Source organism: Bos indicus, chromosome 26 (genome assembly GCF_029378745.1).
Source record: "Bos indicus isolate NIAB-ARS_2022 breed Sahiwal x Tharparkar chromosome 26, NIAB-ARS_B.indTharparkar_mat_pri_1.0, whole genome shotgun sequence".
Classification (NCBI taxonomy): domain Eukaryota; kingdom Metazoa; phylum Chordata; class Mammalia; order Artiodactyla; family Bovidae; genus Bos; species Bos indicus.
The window spans coordinates 38,622,498-38,631,882 of NC_091785.1; the positions used below are offsets into that span (position 1 = coordinate 38,622,498).

General features: G+C 48.9%; 1 pseudogene; it reads left to right on the forward strand.

Moving 5' to 3' along the window:
- Positions 1 to 6,295: 6,295 nt before the first annotated feature.
- Positions 6,296 to 8,655, forward strand: LOC139179933 (microtubule-associated tumor suppressor 1 homolog pseudogene; annotated as a pseudogene).
- The last annotated feature ends 730 nt before the right edge of the window (positions 8,656 to 9,385 follow it).

Here is a 9,385-nt window from a genome sequence, read left to right on the forward strand (position 1 = left end):
TCTTACTTTGCTCCTTAATTACATAAATGCTACATCTATTGGGATAACCACTGAGGTTTGTCATTATTACTCTTTCTGAAATTACTACTTACTGATCTTGGAGGGAATTCCCTTTTGACTGAGAAAACTGTATAGTTTATTGCACTGCAGGGCCAAGAAGCATCTTTCTTGGAATATTCTATCACCTTCTTTTCTGATTTCTTCAGTGTGGTTTGGATACTATTATTTGCACCTGAACTATTTAGCCTATTTTAGCTGGAAGTGATTCCAAGTTCAGACTAGTTCATGTATCATTTATCCACCAGACATTTATTAAGACTCCACTGCGTGCCAGCACTGTGCCGGGCACTTTACACACAGTATTTCAAGTTCTCACAACGTTGAAGGAACTATCATTATACCCATTTCACAGGTGTTAAACTGAAGCTAGCTAAAACTGAGTTACTCATCCAAGCCCACAGAGGGATCAGAGCAGGAGCTGCATGGCTTGCCTGGTCTGGGAGCCTACATCCTCCCTCCTTGTCCTGTGTCCCAGGGCTCTCAATCACCTGACTTGCAGCTTCCCTGGTGGCTCAGACAATAAAGAATCTGCCTGCAACGCAAGAGACCTGAGTTTGATCCCTGGGTCTGGAAGATCCCCTGGAGAAGGGAACGGCTACCCACTCCAGTATTCTTGCTTGGGGAATTCCATGGACAGAGGAGCCTGGAGGGCTACAGTCCATGAGGTTGCAGAGAGTCGGACACGATTTAGCAACACACACACACACATACACTGCATTTTTGATGTTGCGTGGGTCTCAATTTGGCATCCCTAATTGGAATCAAATATTTGTGACTCTGGAGATAAATAGTTAACCAGTAGTTCATGCATAGAATAAATGAGTGTGCATCATGAAGAAGGCATTAGGAAGGAGCTGGGAAAAGAGGAAGCAGATTCCAGCCACACAGAGGCCCTGTGACGGCTCCACCTGAACTAAAGCAGGGCTTGGGCAGGTGAAGAACTGAGCAGGGCCCCTGGTACCTGGAGAGGGCAGACCTGGGAGAAGGCCAGCTGTCACTCTGATCGGTCTATTGCAGTCCACCAGGGCCAGATCTGGCAGTTCAAGAGAAAGCAGAAACTCTACATTTGGTGAAATCTGTAAGACTTCATCTGGAGAAGGCAATGGCAACCCACTCCAGTACTCTGGCCTGGAAAATTCCATGGATGGAGGAGCCTGGTAGGCTGCAGTCCATGGGGTCGCTAAGAGTCGGACACGACGGAGCGACTTCACTTTCACTTTCTACTTTCATGCATTGGAAAAGGAAATGGTAACCCACTCCAGTGTTCTGGCCTGGAGAATCCCAGGGACGGCGGGGGCCTGGTGGGCTGCCATCTATGGGGTCACACAGAGTCGGACACGACTGAAGCGACTTAGCAGCAGCAGCAGCAGTAAGACTTCATCACTGGCAACTGTAGTGGGTTGACTAGCCTCCTCCAAAAATTCGTATCTACCTAGCAACTCAAAATGTGACCTTATCTTGAAATAGGGTCCCTGCAGAGGTAATTAAGGATGAAGATGAGATGGTGCTGAATTGGGGTGGCCCCCAAAGCCAGTGAGAGTGTCCTTGTAAGAGACATACTTTTTAGTGTTAACTAATCTGATTTAATACTCTGTCTTCAAAGATCAAAGATTAAATCTGATTTAATACTCTGTACTCAAAAATCAGTTGTGAATCCCTCTTCTCCAAGAAGCCTCCCCAGATGCCCCGGGGTAGAATCCATCTCTTCCTCCCACACATTCTCCTGGCACTTTGTTTCTGCCTCTGCTCTGGCACGTGGACCGTCTGCCGATTCTCGAGCAACATTGGTGCTTGACTGGCCGAGACCCTGCTGGCCGAGACCCCTCTGGAGGACTGGCTGTCTTCTGGCTTTTGGTCCTCTGAGGTGCCTGAGCCAGGGCAGCAAATACTGAATTCCCACATGCTGAAATGTGTGTTGGGTTTTACTTCACTTCATCAACCTGAATCCAATTGTCTAACGAATGCACCTTCTGCCGATTACCAGATTTCTGCGAATGGTGTTGCATGGATGGTACGCATGCTAAGTCACTTCAGTCTGGCCCTATTCTTTGCGACCCTATGGACTGTAGGCCACCAGGCTCCTCTGTCCATGGGGTTTCTCCAGGCAAGAATACTGAAGTGGGTTGCCATGCCCTTCTTCAGGGGATTTTCCCGACCCAGGGATCAAACCCGTGTCTCTTGCAGCTCCTGCATCAGGGTTGGGGGCGGGGAGGTTACAACAGTGAAGTTGCCCAGAGCCAGGGCCACAGTTCATAGAACCCCACCCTTTGAGCCCTGAATTGAGCATCACATCCCACAGACCAGCCTCAGGTCCTTCCGCTGGCCCAGCTCCAAAAAAAACGAGGGACTAGATCCAGAGCACTGGGAGCAGCAAGCTCCCAGCCCTGGGAAGGAGGTCCTCTTTCAGTGGGAAAACCCCTAGAAGCATTCCCCTGTGGGCTGGCTGTGCCAAGCAGTGTGCGGTTGTTTCCAGGTGGGTGACTTTTTTGCACTTGACTCTGCTTGGTGCCTCCGGCACATTAGAGCCACAATTACACCGTGACATAACAGGATTCGTCATGCACAGTCAATCCTAAAGGAAATCAACGCTGAATATTCATTGGAAGGACTGATGCTGAAGCTGAAGCTCCAATACTTTGGTCACCAGATGCAAAAAGCCGACTCATTGGAAAAGTCCCTGATGCTGGGAAAGATTGAGGGCAGGAGAGTGGGGCAACAGAGGATGAAATGGTTGGATGGCATCATCGGCTCAATGGACATGAGTTTGAGTGAACTCTGGGAGATGGTGAAGGACAGGGAAGCCTCGCATGCTGCAGGGGCTTTGTGATCACGGGGTCACAAAGAGTCGGACACCACTGAGAGACTGAACAGTAACAGGCACACACATCCCATGCACAGGTTTCTCATTCACCTGTTAAAGGAATCACAGGTCTGAGGCTGGCAGAGGAGGTCGGAGAATTACCTCTTCACCTCCTTGGCACCCCCCGACACAGGAAGACAGATTTCATATAGGACACCCAGTTAAATTTGCATTTCAGATAAGCAATGAATAACTTCAGCATATTTCATGAAATATTTGGGGCATAATTACGCTTTAAAAAGTATTCCAATTTAAAAGTGTTCACATTTAATTCAAATTTAATGCATCCTGCATTTCTGTTTGATAAATATGGTAAAGCTACTCAAGCAGGGTCTTAAAATGCTTAAGCCCAGAATCTCTGAACTGCTTCCAGGAAGGGTCTTTATAAATGAGGAGAGAAAGATCAGAAAAACCATACTGTGGAATCATTTCAGCTATGTGAGGCTGGCAAATGAATATCCAAATATATGGCACAAAAAAGCCTAATCAGGCACTTGATGCAAATTATACAAAATATTTTTCAAGGGTATATTAGCTTGGATAAAGCCCATTAGCACACTTAAATTAATTCTGTACTTGGCATAATAACACATTCACCCTCCCTTACTTGTTCTTCCCAGGGGAAATACTCGACCACTTCCGCCAGTCACCTACCTGCTAGAATGCCCCGGTATCCCAACTGCCTGACAGTTATTGACTTTTGATGAATGACATAGCTCTCTCTTCTAGGCTATCACTGCTTTGTTTTCAAACCTCACTTAATTGTTCGATGATTTCTGATGTGGGTTTTTTTTTTTCCCCTTTCCAGAGAAATAAATGCAAAGTGTTTATTCTCCAAAGGCCGTAAACAGAGCTTGCGGGTCTGGTTTCTATGACAACCCCACTTGATACAGCAAACCTAGATTATCTCTAATGACAGACATGAAGTTTAAATTGCACATTCTGAACAAACAGTGCTCTGCTGACCTTTTATTGAAAAATGGAATACAGGGTGATTAGCATAATGTGTTATATAAAAAGGAAAAACGTTGTATTTGCAGGCATTATGCACCAGCGATTAGCTGCACTGCTAGTCTTTAACAAACTGCTTGCCAGGATGGAGAGCTTGGGAAATTAAGATTTGCCATCTATCATTTTCAAATTCAGTAAAGTCTGCAGAGGTAATTGCACTAAACAGTTTTCAAATAACACATGCTGCTGTTTCTCTTACTTATTCAATTGAGTGGTTTAGCAGGGGAGTAAGAATAGAGAAAGAAATTTTACCCATTGCACCAAAAAAAAATAATAATTGTTGGCTCCAATAGCTATTCTGAAACATTCTCTGCCTCTTAAGCCTTTAATGTAATTCCTGTAGGAAACCTGGGGTCTTGTGTTTCCTGGCAGCAACCGACTAGAAACTGCTCGTTAGTGGTGTGGTGCAGTGGGGGGCCTGGGTTGGTTAACCAGAGATGGGGTCCAGGGGTGGCCTGCTCGCTGGATACCTGGGACCAAGTTCTCTGCCACCATCTGCTGCAAAAGGAAAGGCTAGAACGTTTGGGCGCTGGAGTAAGCCACCTGGTTCAAGTTCTGGCTTGGCTTCTTACCTCCTTGGAAACTCAGGCACATCACCTGGCCTCTCCAAGACTTGGTCCTTTTGCTGCACAATGGGAATTATGTGCAGTGGGAATTGGGTTCTAGTCATAGGACCCACTTCATGGGATCATTATGAGGATTAAAGAATGCAACATGTAATAAGTTTGGGGCCAGTTCTCAGTGACCATCAGGTGCCTTCATTGCTCAGAGCTCAGGTTCTGCTTGTTTCTGCAGGAGTGTGTTCATAACAGGACTTCTCCAAATAGCACTTCAGGCTCTAACGGGACACTGTGGAATATGGGAACAGCATTCGCTTCTTCCTTCAACCACACCTGCTGAGCATTGGCTATTCAGGGATACATCGCTTATTATGACACAAACAGAATCTGACCCCTATGCTCAGCTGTGTGACTTTGTGCCTGCCATTCAGACTCAGAGAAGAACTCATATTTATGTCACTCCAACCTTATAATGGCTTCCCAGGTGGCTCAGTGGTAAAGAATCTGCCTGCCAATGCAGGAGGCCCAAGAGACACAGGTTCGATCCCTGGGTTGGAAAGATTCCCTGGAGAAGGAAATGGCAACCCACCCCAGTATTCTTGCCTGTACAATCCCCATGGACCGAGGAGCCTGGTGGCCTACAGTCCATGGAGTCACAAAAGAGTCAGACACGACTGAGTGACTCAACACTCACACACACACACACAGACATCCTTGTAACAATCCTGGGGGAAGGAGAGCATTCCCATCATCTCCATTTCACATGTGTGAAAACAGGCTCAGAGCGATGACAAGGTGGCTGGGTGTGGCGCACTGGAGCTCGTCACAACACTTCGAGTGCTGTGACAATGCCTGCCCTCGGTGCTCTCACCTGCCCCCAAGTCTTTAAGAGGAAGGTGTTATAATAGACCAGTGTCCTCGACCATCCCTGCAGGTCCATCTGGGGGCCCCGTGACCACTGAGCCTGCATCTCACCAGCTCGAGGCCACCACCCTCAGGATCTCAGCCTCTTTGACCCTTGTTCCGGGTGTTCCTGGGGCTCCCATGGGCTCAGGCATGATCTCTGCTCACCTTCCTCTACTCCAGACTCTTCAGTGCTGCCCACAAGCCCCTCCAGGAACATGTCCCACCCTGCCCGGGGGCTGGTGTTCAGACTATCTCCCAGGGCAGGAAATCTTCCAGGTATTCGTGGTGTTCCCCCAGCCCTGGCAGTATCCAGGCTCAAATGGCCCAGGGGCCCTCCTGGTCAGGCCCACATTGTCCCCTGGGCCCCAAGCAGCACCACTTGAGCCCCACATCTTGCAAAGTTTCTTCAAGGCAGCCACTTCTGTTTCCTGCTTCACGGGACTCAGAGCTAGTCCTTTGGGCAAAGGCGAGGGAGGCAAACAGGGTCCCCCCTGCCACCGTGGTATCCCTCTTGGCCCCAGGCACACAGCACCCAAATCTTGTTTCTCCTTCTTGGGCCAAGCAGAAAATAGCCCTCATGCAAATATGTATTTTTAATTTCCTGCCTGCCTAATGACCTCAAATCCAAACAGCCCCTGAGCTGCAAAACACAATGGCTGCACTATTATTATCCCCATTTCTCAGAGGAGACACCAGGCTCCAGAGGCCAGGTGGCTTGCCCGAGGTCACCCCAAGCTAATGGAGGGTGCAGCCAAGGCCTGCATCTCACGGGGCTGACCCCAAGCCCAAACCCAGTGTCTTCCCAGCCTGTCCCTGGATGCCAGAAGAAGCTAAAGTACTTGAATTCCATACGTGCACAGGAATCGGACAAACTTCCGAGTTTTCTGGGTCACCAACCATGCTTATTTTTATAGGCTCGGCCTCCTTTCAAAGCACAGGGTCTTACTCGCTCCAGCAATGGATTATCCCTCAGAACATAATTGCCAACAAGACCCAAATGACTGAATCTACAAAATGTTTCGATTCCAGAGAGCAGCCGCAGGTCAGCAGAGACCCTGGCAGACCAGCTGTCACCAGCAGCTCGGACCAGAGCTGGTGTCCTCCCCACTCTGTGAGCCCCACTCTCAGGCCACCAGGAGATCCCCCTGGTGGGATCTCCTTCTTTGCAGTAGAGACATCCATCTCCTCCCAACAGGTGAGAGGCACCGCTGGCCTCCTAGGTAACTCACTTACTCCTGCTTCTGCGAGCAAACCCTCCTTACTGCCCTGGAGAAAACCCTCCTCGTTGCAGAGAAAACACCTGGTTTCTCCAGGAAGCTGGGGCAGAGCCATACCTGGCGTTGGCCCAAGTTTGCCAATTAGAATCCAGATGTACACAACTAGGGCCCCAAATCAGCCACCTCTGAAGCACAGCGGTCCTTTGACCCAGCAGACAGGATGGCCCTAGATTCTGAAGCTGGAGAAGAAGCCATCACTGGCCTTTCTGGAGAGTGAAGGGGGCTGGGGTACACAGCACCAGCACCCACTCTGGCAGGTGTAAGAAGAGGCCTGGTCCCGGGGGCAGGGAGAACCCAGGCGGACAGAGAGGGTGTCTGCTCCCCATTTCCAGGATAAAGCTTGTCCAAAGCCTGGAACCCCAAACAGAGAGTGGAAAAGGGGGAAATACGAACTTTACGGCAGAGAGCCTGGCGGGCAGCACAGTGGAAAAGCGCAGTGGTACCCTGAGCCCTTAGGTACGATGCACTGATAAGACTTCCCCTTTTTGGTCTTTGTTCCCAAATCCATGAGCTTAGTGTCCTCAGGAGAAAACGTCAGGTACACCCATGCTGAGGGATGTTCTACGAAATAGCTGATAGCTTCTCTCAAATTTGTCCAGGTAATGAAAGGTAGAGAAAGATGGAAAAATCAGTCACAGACTGGAGGAGACACATGATGACTATAAATAAACACATGCGATGACCGAAAGCAAGCTAGGATCCTGGATTGGATCCTAAAAAGGAGAAGTGGACTCAGTGGGTAAAACTGGGGAAATCTGAATGAAGTCTGTAGTTTCATTAATAGTAACACTATTTCTTAGAGAAGGCAGTGGCACCCAACTCCAGTACTCTTGCCTGGGAGGAGCCTGGTAGGCTGCAGTCCTTGGGGTTGCTAAGAGTCGGACACGATGGATCGACTTCACTTTCATTTTTCACTTTCACGCATTGGAGAAAGAAATGGCAACCCACTCCAGTGTTCTTGCCTGGAGGATCCCAGGGACGGGGGAGCCTGGTGAGCTGCCGTCTCTGGGGTCGCACAGAGGCGGACACGACTGAAGCGACTTAGCAGCAGCAGCAGCAACACTATTTGTTAGGTTTGATAAATGCACTGTGGGCACATTAGATGTTCACACAAGATTGAATGGGAATACACAGGAAATTTGTATTATCTTTCCAAATCTTGGGTAAATCTAAAACCATTTCCAAATTAAAAGTTTTAAAAATAAACCCCCCTTGGGACTTCCCTGGTGGTCCAGTGGTTAAGAATCCGCCTTCTTTCAGAAATCAAGAAAAGCCATGAAATGGAAAAGAAATCCCTTGAGGATCTGCTTTACGAGAAGCAGGAATCACTGGAGAAACAAAATCAATGATCTGAAGAGTGAAAATGATGCTTTAAATGAAAAGTTGAAATCAGAAGAACAGAAAAGAATATCAAGAGAGAAAGCAAATTTAAGAAAAAAACCCTCAGATCATGTACCTGGAGCAAGAGTGAGAAAGCCTGAAAGCTGTGTTGAAGATCAAGAATGAGAGGCTGCACCAACGGGACGTCAAGTGAATGAAGATGGAGAAACTGGTGGAGGATAACAAGCACTGGTGGATAAACTGAAGCAACTCCAGCAGGAGCATGAAGAATTTACAGCTCAGATGGACAAGCACGTGGCGGTTTCCAGGCAACTCTCCATGGAGCAGGCGGTCCTGCAGGAGTCGCTGGAGAAGGAGTGCAAGGGCAATAAGCGCCTCTCCCTGGAGAAGAGGAGCTGCTCTGGAAGCTCCACAACGGGACCCTGTGCAGCCCCAAGAGGTCCCCCACATCCCCCCCATCCCCTTCCAGTTACCTCGGAACTCAGGCTCCTTCCCCAGCCCCAGCATGTCTCACTCAGATGACCTTCCTGGGAGCCAGAGACAGACCGACAGAGTCTCTGCAGGACTGACCCTTCCCGCAACTGCGCACCACCTGCCTAGAAGTGGGAAGTCACGGCCCCAGCCGGCTCCTTCTACGTGAGACCGGACTCCGGAGGAAGGCTTCCGACCAGGTCCAGAGATGCTATGGGAACAGATCTACACGGACACTGTTGCACAAAGCACTTACAGAACGGGAAAACTTTGGTCATTGCCTTTTTCACCTAGGGGTAAAGAGGAAAACTCTCAGGGCCTGTTAAGATAAAGATTTATATAACCTTTGTAACCTTATATAACCTTTGCAATTTATATAACTTTAACCACACACACAAAAAAGAATCCACCTTCCAATGCAGGGGATGAGGACTCAATCTCTGGTCAGGGATCTAAGCTCCTACACGCCGCACAGCAACTAGGCCAGCGTGCACAACTAGAGAGTCCTGGGCTCTGTAGGAAAGTCACCGAAATTGTCCCCTTTCCTGCTATCTTCCTCTCTGCCTTCCTGTCCCGGCTGTTCTGTTCTTTGTCCCTCGCCAACCCAACCTACCCGTCCTCATCTGTTGATTCCACTTTCCTGTCCCTTCTTCCATAGAGAATGGAGCCCATCTTTGCAGGGAGAGACAAGGCCCCCCACCTTAGGAGGCTGAGCTCACTCCCCAGGGTGGCCGGTCAGTCATCGCCTCCACCTGGCTTCAAGGATTGGTTCAGACTTTGATCTTTCACGGGACTTTAATGAGTGAGAGTTGGGGCTGGGACATTCCCTAAAATTACTGGAGGAGAGGAAGACTCTTTCCAATGGGGTTTTTAAGCTAGCAGAGTATAAACCTGGGGCT